Here is a 13,633-nt window from a genome sequence, read left to right as displayed (position 1 = left end):
TTTCCTCCAGTGTCCACATACCAGGGACAGTAAATAAACTTTAGTGTCGTGTTATGTCATTGTTTTTGTTTAGAAAGTGCTGCCCAAGGCACATGTTATTTGTCACACTAAAGGTCGACATTGATGTGTCATGCCCATCACGCCTCTTTTGTATCCAGAACAGCGGCATGCTACCTAAAATCACACACTGGGACAGCACTATGCCGCACTTATTTGATTCTCTGTAAAAAGCGAAGTCGTTGTAATGTTGGGTCTTTGTTGCAGCACTATCGCTGGCTCTGTGTAAAAACAGCTAGAGTGTGGGAACGTCAGTCGCTCTGTCCTGTTCTTTGAATTCAGGGAAATTTACAATCCAACAAGGATTGAACACAGCTATGAAAAGAAATAGATAATTCATTACCAAATATTTGGTTTATTGGAGAGCTTTAACTGGTGGAAATGACTGTTGGAAGTGTGGAAGTGGTTAACAGCAGGCAGAGCGTCTGAGTTTGTTTCTAAACAGAAGGCGAACCCACTAACAGGCATCAGAAACATACAGGCTCTTCAGATATCATGCCAGCTTCATCTGCCTTCAGAGAAAAACGAGAACGGGGGGAGGCAAGAATGGAGGGAGGTAAGGAGGATGATGGAGGTGGAAGGCGGGGAGAAACAGTAGGAGGGAGTGAAGGTGCTGGAGGAAATGGAGATAAGAGGGGAGACGAAGGAGGCGGGAAGTAGGAAAAATTGGAAGTTCAGAGAGGAAGAAAATAAAGGGGCTTAGGCGAAAAGGAGGACAATGTTCTGCACTATACATTGTGTTGAGCTCTCTGGTGCTTTGTGTGTTTTACTTTCTCATTCCCTCAATTCTATATTAAATCCCCAAGTGGAGTTCCTCTGTCTTCTTTCACCCAATTACCCATCCACCTCTCTCTCTCTCTCACACACACACACACGCACACACACACACACACACACACACCAACTCTCTCTTTCTCACTCCTACGGTCCCCTGCATTATTCATGCTTTGGGTGTAACCTCATCAGTCAACACACACCCAGCTGACAACACAACAGACACTCTGCCAGTTCCCTTTCTCTCTCACTGCCACATGCACACTCACACACAAATTATTCATGTCCACATCATTAACAGTTGTGGGAGACACTGAGGATGCAGTCAGTCAGTCAGTCAGTCAGTCCGCAGTCACATTGTCCACCTCTGCTCTGTACAGAACACCACCACGCACCTAAACAAGGGTCAGAAAGGCACACACATGACACACTGGCTGCTCCGCTGCTCCAATTCTGAGAGGAGCTGACTGTAAAAACTCCAATCTGCAATGCTAATGTAGGATACTGTAGATGGAGGAGGAGATTGTACTGTTACAGTATAGGCTGCGTTCACTGATGGAGAAGAAAGTGATAACTGTAACTTGTGATCTGGAAGAGTCGTCAGGTTAAAAATCAACTGCTGCCTCATCAAAAAAATACTCAAACCTTAACAGCTATGAATAACTTTGGTAGGCCTAGGCTGAATTTGTTTCCAGTAGGCTACCTGTCAGTCCCTACTTATATGATGGCGTGTTGCTGTAGTGGAGTTTAATCTTCTGAAATGCAAGTAAAATGAGCTTGAGTTTTATTGAAATAAGTCTATAAGAACAGATGTAGAAAGTTGAAGGAATGTCCTGAGCTAGCATGAAAGGATCTGCAGGGAGCAGAGACAGCTTAAACTGAACATCTGCGCTGCTCAATGGGAAATGGGGCTCCTGGAGACACGCAGGGATTGATGAGATTTGAATTTATACACAGCAAGAATCTCATGGTAGCTCAGGTGTGTAGTAAACTTGGCCTATTCTCAATATACTGTATGTAAATGTGATGTAGGAAAGCATGAGGATAAGAGGAATAAGCAGCTCCACCAGCCAATTAAATGCAAGATGCAATTACCCCCACCATCTTAGTCAAGTAATGGCAGTCATTATAAATTTCTCCATGAATCTCACTTCTCAGGGTTTAAATAAATAATAATATAATATTAAAAAAATACATATATTGGAATATATAGGAGAGGATACCCACTTACACTTCGTGAAGACATCTACCCCCATCTACCTAGTCGTACACCCACATCATCAACTACCATTACACAACTCGCTGCAACGTTGCTGGGGCTCAAATGCTACACAGCAAGCCCTTAACTCACTATTAGCCTATAAATCCCTTTTAATGGCAGAGCCAGTGTTCGTGGTGGCTCAGTCATGCACAAGTGCAAAACAAGTTTTACATGAATGAGATAAGCGAGGCTATACTCAGCAGCTGAATGATGAAATGAAACCATGTAATCACTAATCAGTTTCACTGACAGAGCTGCTGAGCTTCTTCCTCATCCAGACAGTGATGGCAGCCATGAGAAAGATGTGGAGCTGCGTTTTTGACCTCCCTCTCACTGTGTCTGTCCTCCTGCCTCATCTTAAACTTTTGTTTTGTTCTATTATGTCTACTATCTACTAGGGGAGTCCCGTTCTGATCTTAAGATCGGTATCTGGCCGATCAAGGTGTTTTTAACTGATCAGCATTGGGTATGCTGAGTTATATACAGTAGAGTATTCAATCATTTGCTTTGCGTCAGCTGTCATACAGATGTTTTTACTTGTGAAGCTTGCCGTCTCCAACACTCGGCTCTCCTTATCTCCTCCACTCAGCTTAACCCCCCTATGTGTGTAAGAGAAGGGACTGAGCCCCGCCCACAGCAAAACACCACACACCATAAACAACAACCAAAATCAGTATGAGACTGTTTATTTATGGTTTTTACCTAAATTATGAGCACTTGGTTCGTTTTAGCTCAGTGTAAGTGCAACTAAAGCTCCAGGAGCAAAAAGCCAATAGTCTCTTAAAGGGACAGAGAAATTCCCTTGATACAGTGACAAGGCCAAAAAGATTAAAGGCAGGGTTTATTATTCTACACTTATTAACACACACACATATCTAGTATATATATATATATCTATATATATATATATANCACATATATACATACATACATATATATAAATATATACATATATGCATGTGTATATATATATATATATATATATATATATGTTAAATGTAAATATACATACCTCCTACACTTTATGCAGCCTCTTGTTTGCTCCTTCTCTCTTTACTTAATGTCTTTTCTCTCCTCTTCCTCTCTTCCAGTCTGTTCTTTCTCTCTCAAATCTTCCTGCACTTGCCCTTTCCACACCCTGTCTTCTCTTCATCATTAACTCCCTCCCTTGCCTCCTCTCCTCATTCCCTGAGTCTAACTTTACTTATTTAACATCCAGCACACTGGCTACAGCATCCTGCTCCTTGGTTACCAGGGAAACGGTAACCCTGCTTGGTCACCAGGTTCCTGAGGCTGAGGGATGCACTTGCTATCAGGGTTGACACCACTTAGTGATGTGTATATATAATATATATGTGTGAGTGTCTCTGGGATGCTGTGATTGCAGGAATGTCCCAAACTGAACCCCGCAGCACCAGGTGGCTACCTACACACACGCCTCACAAACACACACACACTCAGGAGTACACACTGCTGCCTGTGCACTGCAGTAAAATCACCTTGGGACATTCAGCAATTTGTAATCATTAAACCTGCCTTGTATGTAATCTATGAAGTGCCCTTATATTCTGGAGCGAATTATCCTAATTGAACTTAAAAACTTTGAATGTATTTTTTCCCTTTTGATTATTGCACATATTTAATACTGTAGATATGATGTCAATATGAAATCAGAAAGACGTTGGACTCATACATCTGACAGACGTTAAATTTTGGTTTAAATAAAATTTGGCGAGTAATGATGATATTTCAAATGCCTCAATTTCACATTGTGTGGAGGTTGACATTATCTCATTTTGCAGACGTTGGGTTTTGTTCTCAACACCTTACAACTAAATATCGCATGACATTGGCATTAGACGTTGTCTTGACATTGAACTTTGGTCACTCAACATCATTACCTAAATTCAAACAAATATGGGTATGAGTAACATCCTTCATCCTTCATCCTCCAGAGAACAGGTCCCTTCTGCTGTGTCAGTGTGGCTATGTGTATTGTTCTTCATTTTAAGATGTATTTACATAAATCTTTGGGCTTGACCACAACAGCAGAGCAAAGTCCATGACTGAGTTAAACCTGCCACTTCCTGTTTTAAATTAAAAGCTCTGTAGCGTTTCAAACCATCCCGCCATAGAGGTTTTGACCCATTCTTGTTAACTTGTGTGATAACCTCTTACTGCCTTTCACCAGTTTTCAGACTCTGTACATTAAGGGTGTGAAAATCAGCTAGCTCTTACAAGGATGAAAGTTCAAGAGGAGAGGCTCAGCTTTAACGTTACAACACTCCACCCCTGCATTTCCAACACACTGATTCCTTTGCAAAGTCTTTATCTGAAACCCCATTAAAACCTAATGAATAAGTGATGAATGCTCCACAAAGAATCATATCCTATCCACTGACTGAGCCAGCTGATGTTTTACACACTGACTTCTGTTCCTTTTATTCATCACTATCATCATTCCGTGCCAACCTCTCGCCACACCCCCTTTGCCCTAACTCGCTCTCCCCTTCTCATCTTTACTTCTCCTTTCGTCTCTTCCCAATCTCCTCCATCAATCTTCCTCCCCTCTTATTCTCCTCATCCCGCTAACACGTTATTGTGTACAGACGAAATCGCCTCTCTCTGCCCTGTGATCCGCTTCACCTTAATCTTCATGAAGAAAGGAGAAGGATGAAGAGGATGAGTTGGGGGAGGTGGCGATGGCTTGGGGGTGGGAGAAGACAATAGAGAGGAGATGAAAGAGGAGAAGATGAGAGAAAGGAGAGGTGAGAGGAAGAGGAGGTGGGAGGGAGGAGTCAGATGTGAAGCAGCTAAAAAGCTCATGGCGGGTCACTCACCGGCACGAAACAATTTCCTGAACAGATTTTGAAAAAAAAAGACAGGCTTAACAAGATTTTAGTCTGAGAGAAACTGTGTGTTTCCGTGTGTGTGCCTGCAGAATTGTCAATGAGTGTGGCAGCTCACGCAGTGAAAGCTTGAAAAAATAAAGTGCTAATGAGAGTGGCTCATTAAACATAGCGTTTATACAGGAAAAGACAGGACAGGAGACTAATGAATTCTCCCTCTTCTCTTTTTGTCTCCTGCTTCAGCTCCCATCACACCAACACACACACTGACACACACACTCCTCATGGGAGGGGCCGTTATTTATCTCCACCTGCTGGATAGCCAATTAAAATTGTTTTCTGGAACCATTTCTGATTCTGATGCCATAAAAGCTTTGGCAAGAGAAAAAAAAAGAGTTAGTTGAAACAACACTGGATTTGAAGCGTTTCAACACATTTGCTCCCTCCCTGTGGATTATATATTTGTTTTCTTACGCTGTCTAAATCATGACATTCAGAGGTGTCATCTGGGAATAGGAGTAGAATGCTGCTGTAGTTAAGAAGCAGACATGCAGGGGGGCTTTCTCAGAATCCATCTTGGCCAAACAAACTGTCAGCCTTTCTTTCCCTGAAGTTCTCTCACTGTAAACTTCTCTTTGTTGCTCATAATTGTTAATGGCCGTCATCTTTGATCTCGTTCATTCAATCAGGACTCCTGGAAATAAGTGTTGCCAGAGGAACTACAGTAATGCGCGAAACTGTCAGGAAGATATCAGAGATACCAAATGAAGCCCACAGACTTTCCTGCCTGTGACGGTGGATGACGACATGCGGGTGATCTGCTGGCAAATAGCTGCTAGATAGCCGAGCGATGTCTTGACAAGCTGGCAACTCAACCTGTCTCCAAGACACTGTCCCCTTAGTATCCTGCCTCCATGGCAACTGTCTCCATAGTAACCTGCAAGAACTATTGAGATGATGCAATGCTGAGATAAGCTGAGGTGGTATGCTACTGTACAAATCTAACAGTTTACACTTGGTTTTGGTGTGACAATAAAAAAAGTTGAAAATGCCAATGTAGGCAACAAACTTTAACAAAATTGTAGGTTTATTTATTTATTTTGCTTTTTTTTTTCCAATTTAGAAATTTCACTTTAACAAACATCCAATGCATACAGGAAAGAATAAGCTAATAAGATAAAAATATTTTTAGATAAATAATTTTAAGACTTAAGTGAGTAAGCGCTCCTGTCACTTTAGTTAATGTATGTACAGCAGTGCAATGTGCAAAAGGGCTGACCCAAACGGAATATAAATTGGAGGATGCTGTGATTCATAAATATCCTCTCAGCCAGGCACATCACTGGTCTTACAATAACAAACAACAGATAATGTTGTAATAACAATCTGAGACTTTCAGTGGACGCCAGACTGTTCTCATGCACTGTTCCTACGAAAACCTTTGAGAAGTAATGCACCCAATTTCACACATATCCCACATAATGATGAGCCAGTAATTCGTGAAGGCTGTGATCATGTCACCAATACACTGATGGGAGTAAACAAGGAAGCGGTCCCGAGCGGTCCAGTAAGAAGGCAGGTTGAGGTGGTAGATTGGTCATAAAGCCCAGGACACAGGACTTTCCCAAGGAGACCAGGGCTTGGATTCATTTCAACTTTGAGTAAGTTTAAGGTACATCGTCAACTTTTCCTAAACCTAACCACAGAAACTTTACTTACCTAAACTAAACCATCATAACTATACGTTTATTACATAACGTCAGAACGTAACTTTATTTGTGGGGTGCTAATTTGTAGGATATCCTATGAACCGTTGTATAAGGATACGTTATGGACTACATTGATGGTGCGCTATCGCCTTAAAGATTACATTGCAGCCTGTTTCTCCACTGCCAGCTGCAGCGCTCTCCTGCAGTGCTGGACCAATTTCAAAAGCTGTTGTTTCCATTAGTTACTTAGACACAAAAACATGAGAGAATACAATCCAGGTTGGAAAATACTGAAGTTTCCCTTTGAGTTATTACAGGCTGAGTTAAGTTTAGTTTAACTGACTCCATTTATGAGCCCAAAACGTTTTTGTAAACATGTAAATTATAAAGTATTTATTGAATATTTCATTAAATGAATTTTATTTTATTTTTTTTAATTCTCCTGTGACTTGTCATGCCTGCCAGCTTGGTCGCTCACACTACCTTAATGCATTTCAAGAGTAAAACAAAAAAATGACAAATCTAATCACACTTAGTTCAAATAAAAGAAGAGCTGATTTAAGTTTTATTTTCTTTTTTTTTTGAGATAGAAGAAAATTCTTGTAAGATTTTTCAAATATGAGGTAAACTTCTTCTTTGTTTTGGTTTTCCAGCAGTCCACAGCTAAAGAACACAAAGTAACAGAAGTTTATGACCTCACCATTAATCACAGGTAAAGATTAAATGTTTGTAGGACTCACTCACTTTAGTTGAAGCAGGGAAAAGGCCTTTTTCACAGCAGACATTTTGTCTTGCTGTAGCAGGAAAAGCACAGGTGCAATCAATAATGTTAACAATGGCTCAGTTCCATCAGCTCTCCCACTAAGCCATGCATCCATCGTAAATGTTATTAATTACACCAGTGCATTTCCTGCTGTGAACTGTTACAATATCTGCTGTAGAGAAGCCCTACTGTTGGATTTGTTGGCTGCGCTTAATATTTTTCGTTTCATTTCGTTTCGTGTTTTGTTGTTGAAAGCTTCTCTGCTGTTGCTTATTTGTAAACAGTATAGACTTGGGTTTACTAAATCTAATCTGACAAAAAAGAAATTTGTCACAATTTTGCAGTGTTTAGTCAACAAAATCAATATGCAATAAATAGCACAGGTAACACACACAAAGCAGATGATACTGTTTATCCACCTGTTAAGCTGCTGCAGTAATCTCACCATCTAAAGATAATTATGTCTTTGAAATAACTCTGCTGCTTCCTTTCTGCATTAGCAGGATAATTACAATTAATACCTGGGCTGATCTGATGTGAGGTCAGAGGTGATGTGAGTTTATTAATCACCACTAATTACTTTATGATCAGCTCATTTGCTGAATCTCATGAGCCTCTTAAGACGGGCAGCAACGACTGCTTCCACTAATTGATACCTTGACAGTCAAAATAATGAATAACACATGAAGTGAATGGAAATATCATATTTGCATTAATTATTAGTGTGTTGGCTGTTCCTATGGGAACATAGAGGGAAGTATGATGAGCGATGGTGACACAGACAGAGAGGATCAGTATTTCTCTGGTGTAAGGCAGTTTGCTCAGCTGCTTAGATCACAGCTGTGGATATAAAACTTTATCTTAAAGGGACAGTTTACCCCAAAATAAAAAACAAAACAAAAAAAACAACGTGTATTACCTGTAGTGCTATTTATCAGTCTTCATTGTTTTGGTGTGAGTTGCTGAGTGTTGGAGATATCGGCCGAAGAGATGTCTGCCTTCTCTCAAATATAACGGAACTAGATGGCACTTGGCTTGTGGTGCTCAAAGCGTCAAATAAAAATACATTTGAAAAGCTCAACAGCAATATTTCATTATAAAATGACCCGGTTACTCAAAATAATCCACAGACCTTGATGTAAGCAGTTTTATGTGGGAACTTCTTTCTTTCAATCAAACTACACCTGCCAAACCGTATCACCGCTCAGAAGGATGTGTGCATCTACTCATGGAGGCTCGTGCTAGTGACAGCGCGAACATTAATGGCGTCCTCCTCAGCTGAGCTGTGACATTAACCAGCTCAGTGCTGTTAAGTCAGCTAGCAGTAAATGCACACTACCTGCTCATTGCTCACAACAGTGGATTATCTTGAGTGACCAGGTCATGATTTCTGGCAAGAGATGTTACTGTTGAGTTTTTCAAATGTATTTTTTTGGTGTTTTGAGCTCTACAAGCCGAGTGCCATCTAGTTCCGTTATAATTGAGAGAAGACAGACATCTCTACAGCTGGTATCTACAACACTTGGCAACTCACACCAAAACAGTCCAGACTTATACAGTAAATAGCACTACAGGTAAGAGGAAAAATATGTATTTTTGATTTTTGGGTGAACTGTCCCTTTAAAGGGATACATTCCAATCATACATTTTCTTAAATAATGGCCTAGAAGATTATGCAGGTATTGCATTGGCTAATGTAATGTGTTTTATTCCAGGAGCAAGCTGTAAATTTGTAAATCCTGTCTAACATTGTGAGGATTTGGCAAGGTTTTTGCACCACAGCATAGCCAATACTGCTGGGGTACACATTTCAGCTGAATAATCTGGAGACCCATTTTATTCTTGCTGCAAACTGCCCCTGGGTTCCAGCCAAGTGCTTATAAGAAGAGCCCCCCTCCACCTCTGTACAGTCCTGTGAGTAACAGCAGAGCACAAAGTCTGCCTTCCTATTCCACTCAATCTTTGGCTCTGTGTCTATATTCATTGAGGTGAATGGAGAGCTAATCAATTCTCACTGGGCTCTAAAAGGCCAGGGCTCAGGCTACCGCCTTCTGCTCAAGCTAATATCACGCTCTGTCTTTTAGCTCCACCCACTCCGCCTCCTCACATCTGCCTGTTTGGAGATTTTCCCCAGTTTTTACATGGATGTTGTCTTGAAACCCTTTTTAAGTAACGATCGCCACCCATCGGATGCGCTGCCTCTGCTGTTTTCTAATTCATAATATATTGATTACTATGTTGACGCTTTGACACAGAGAGTTGCAGCAGATGGGGGGCAGGATGAGGAGGTGAATAACGAGACCAACAGTATAGAAAGGAGGCAGTGAGAGGTAAAGACAAAGACAAGCAGGAGGAGAAGATAAAGGAAGGTGCATCACTGCTGTTCCTATTTTAAAGGGTAATGTTAAATTGAAACATATGCAGCCAGGGCTGGACTGGCCATCAGGCATACCGGGCATTTGCCCGATGGGCCGATGGTAATTTTTTTTTTAATTTTTTTTTTTTTTTTACTTTTAGTCATGTTATGATACCTACTGGTACACAAAACTGGTAGATCGGCCCATTAGTCATGATTGATTCTGGGCTGGACCAATTACAGCCGAGGGCTGATGCCCCCTCCCACTTGGGCCTCGGCTGCCAATCAATCAATCATACAGCGAGAGAGGAGATTGACAAAATTGAGAAGAAACTCAAAGGAGGTGCAGAAAAAATAAGAGAGAAAAAGAGACAAGCCCTTCAGGAAGATGCTGCCAAATGTGTTAAAATAACACAGATGTTTGCTGGCTATGGCAGAGCTTCTTCAGCGGCAGCATCAGTGACCGCACCTGCACTGGCATCCAAAGCAGCCGCAGCAGGTAATGATGGCAGAGGTGGCCGTCAGCAGGTGGATGAGGTGAAGGGGAGGCAGAAGGAGGAGAGACCCGCGGCCGCCACATTATGTGAAGATGGCACAGTCGGTGCGACTGGAGGGGAATTTGAGCTTCAGGTAAGAAGTGATGAACTGCAGTCTACCTGGGTCAGATATGAATCAAGTTTGGTTGATAGTTTATTTTCGTTGTGCTTGCTAACTCTTAACACAGCATAGTTATGAGTAGGCCATTTAACAATTTAGCTGGCTGTTGAGCAGCATGACGGGGTTTCTCTACTGCTGGGCTGTTTCTATGATGTTATACTAGTGATGGTGATCTTAGTGCTTCAGTAACTTTATTTTATTCATTTAGTTAGTTAAGTATAGTCTTTATTAGTTAGGTAGTAAAATATTTCAATGTCTATTAATTGATATAAGTGCACTATGCAGTAATTCTTTACTCTGAAACAGCTAAAGCTCAACAGAGCAAAAATGTTCATGTAAAACCAGATGATGAGGCTAGTATTCATCATAAACCCTCTGCACTTGCAGATATAATTTAGAATGAATCAAATTAGGATTTGCCAGGAGATGTGATGCTGCTCATTAACATAAAAGTGGCTTGGAGTTAAAAGTAACTACTTAAATGTATTTGTCTTTTATACATAAATATCCTCTTTATTCTAGATATGTTGTGTTTTTATCTTATTGTTTTTTTACTGACATGTAACAGCAAACTCTTGTGGACAATAATTACCTGTATTTTGTTTTTATTGTGGGCATGTTTCCATTCAATTTAAAATATCCCTTCACTTTTTAAAGGTTGCCATGTTTGAGGAAGTATTATGTGTTGCTGTGCTGTTTATTGATGTGGTGAGTACATAGTCTATGAAAATATTACTAAATCTGTCATTTATTCATTTTAATATTCATCAATGATCATGTCTCACCTCTGTTCCTCACTGTCCAATTTTCAGGATCCCATCATACGTTCATTGTTCAGGAGGTTCACTAGACCAAGCAGCCTTTTGGGTTCCTCTAAGTAAGTACTGTATAGAATAATGGGACTGGGAGGATGGTGTAGGTTTAAATTTATTAGACAAGTACATATACACCAACAAGACAGTGTACAAGCGGTGTCACAAGAAAGTTTGTTTTCATTCATAGGCTTCATTGTCTTTCCATCAATACCTGGTGGGCCGGACTAGGCTCAAAATGCCCGGGCCGATTTTTTGTCCCAGTCCAGCCCTGTATGCAGCTTTCACTGCCGGCCCAGTGACTTATGCTCTTATCTCTACTTGTGGATTAGCACTCAGACTGTCCACTTAGACCTTTGCTAAGGAGCAGATAAGCTCCAGCCTCTGAAGAGGGACCATTTAAAATCAGAATTGGCTAACCTCTGAAATAATGAGTGTTGCTCAAACGCTATGAGTAGTGATTTTGAGCAAGGTGTTCAAATGAGGTAATCTGAACCACTGGATTTGTAAGGATGAATGCATATTTTAATTTTGTAAAAAAAAAATTATAATAGGGAAAACATAATACAAGTACGTGATATCATCTCTACCAGTACTCACTACAGTGTTCAGTATCTATGGTAGTGTGTAAAATTGCAGATTACGTTTCACAGCTCAGGTAGCAGCTCTGTAGTAACCTGAGCATCCCCTACATTTTGAAACTCTCCCCATGAATTCTGTACAATAAAAGTAAATTCAAATTAGATGGTGTTGAAGTCTGATATATATTTTAAGAACTTCCTATTTTGAGGGCTGTATGTGAAAGGAAATATTAGTGGAATATTACATGTTAACAATTTAGTAGGAATATTGTCTCTTTTAGAATAAGGGCAAAAACTGGTATATTTTGTGCATATAAACATAGTCAGTGTTTAAGGGCTTATCAGATGCCAAAACTCTGCACAATGGGTACATTCACATGCACACTATATTCCACGCATTATTCCTTTATTATTCCGAATATGACAATATACTGAATTTGATACGGGTCATGTAAACAGCATATTCTGTTTGGATTTTCTGAATTAGGCTTTTTTTTTTTATTATTTAGCATTTTGTGATTAAGACATGTAGGATATGCTGGTATTATTCTGGTATTAATAGCATTCTTTGGATATGTATACAGCGCATTTGTATGATACGCCTTAACTGGGGATTTTACACATGGCCTCTTGCCTGTTTACTGTGAGCTCTGTGCGGTGTCATGGAGATGTTGTACATAAACCAACTAGCTAACAGTTTGCAAGGCTGGGTTAGAGATGCATACCCACATTTCTGGTCATAAGAAGAAACATACAGACTTTTGAACATTACGAAAGACTTGGATGCCATCAGACTTTTACTTGCATTACAAGCAAAATGGCACAAGCTTCAGCTGTTCCACTTTTCCGTACATTGACGTGATAAACGACATGTTAGGACACATTAATCGGAGTATGCATGGCTGCATGTAAACAGAAATGTTAGCAGAATATTAATTTTTATTAGCCATGTAGACAGCAAAGATTTAATATTGTCTTTTTCGGAATAATGGCAAAACTATTTTGTGCATATAAACGTAGTCAGTGTGTTTACAGGCTTATCATATGCCAAAACTCAGTCTGAAATACTCAGACAGGATTGTACAACTCTGGAAAGTTATCTCATGGCAACTACTTTTCTTTTGTCAAGATAATTGTGAGGTAAACAGTAGAAATTACTGTGTTGACGTTACAAACTAATCTGTCAGGATTGTGCGCTTGCATGTATTTGCTGATGTAGCGCCTTGCTGGATGACATCACATTGGCAGCCCAATCTCATTAGACTGGCTCCACTGAAATGAATAAGAGAGTTATGGGTTGTTCCACACAGAGCTTCTGCAGATTTTCTACTTAGCACATAAAGAGCTCCAGTGATGGGTGTCTGAGCCTCTGCTGCAGTGGTCACAATCAGTAAGACAAAAAGAAAGCAGAGAAAAAGGAGTGAACATTTTGTGAGAGCAACACAGAGAAGCAGAGGAAACACTACAATGCAACAGAAAATCTATAAATAAATGTTTGTTAATTGACTGAGAGCTGCAGCTTCTGGTACGTATTTGAAACAGAGATAGTTTAGCCTCCTCGCGTTCTCTCTGCAGCAAAATCTATTGTAGCCGTGAAATCTGAAACACACTAAAACCTCCATCAATTCTTGACTCGTCAGCAGTGTCTGAGCTTCAGTTTGGCTATTTGACTCTTTGAGCTGGCTCACCCCATGCACAACACTGCTGGAGAGCTCTGCCACACTGCCCGCAATAATGATATCACAGCCCCAGAGAAAGGAGAGAGTTTGTGTGTGTGTTCGTGTGTGCGTGTTGCAGTGGGAAAGGACAGTATG

General features: G+C 40.5%; 1 protein-coding gene across 1 annotated transcript in view; it reads right to left on the bottom strand.

Moving 5' to 3' along the window:
• The window catches only part of necab2 (N-terminal EF-hand calcium binding protein 2), a 180,367-nt gene that overhangs the window by 104,254 nt on the left and 62,480 nt on the right, over positions 1-13,633 (bottom strand). The window lies entirely within an intron of this gene.

Source organism: Epinephelus moara, chromosome 20 (genome assembly GCF_006386435.1).
Source record: "Epinephelus moara isolate mb chromosome 20, YSFRI_EMoa_1.0, whole genome shotgun sequence".
Taxonomy (NCBI): Eukaryota; Metazoa; Chordata; class Actinopteri; order Perciformes; family Serranidae; genus Epinephelus; species Epinephelus moara.
Note: the sequence above shows the minus strand (reverse complement) of the source record. Positions and strands in the feature narration are given on the sequence as shown.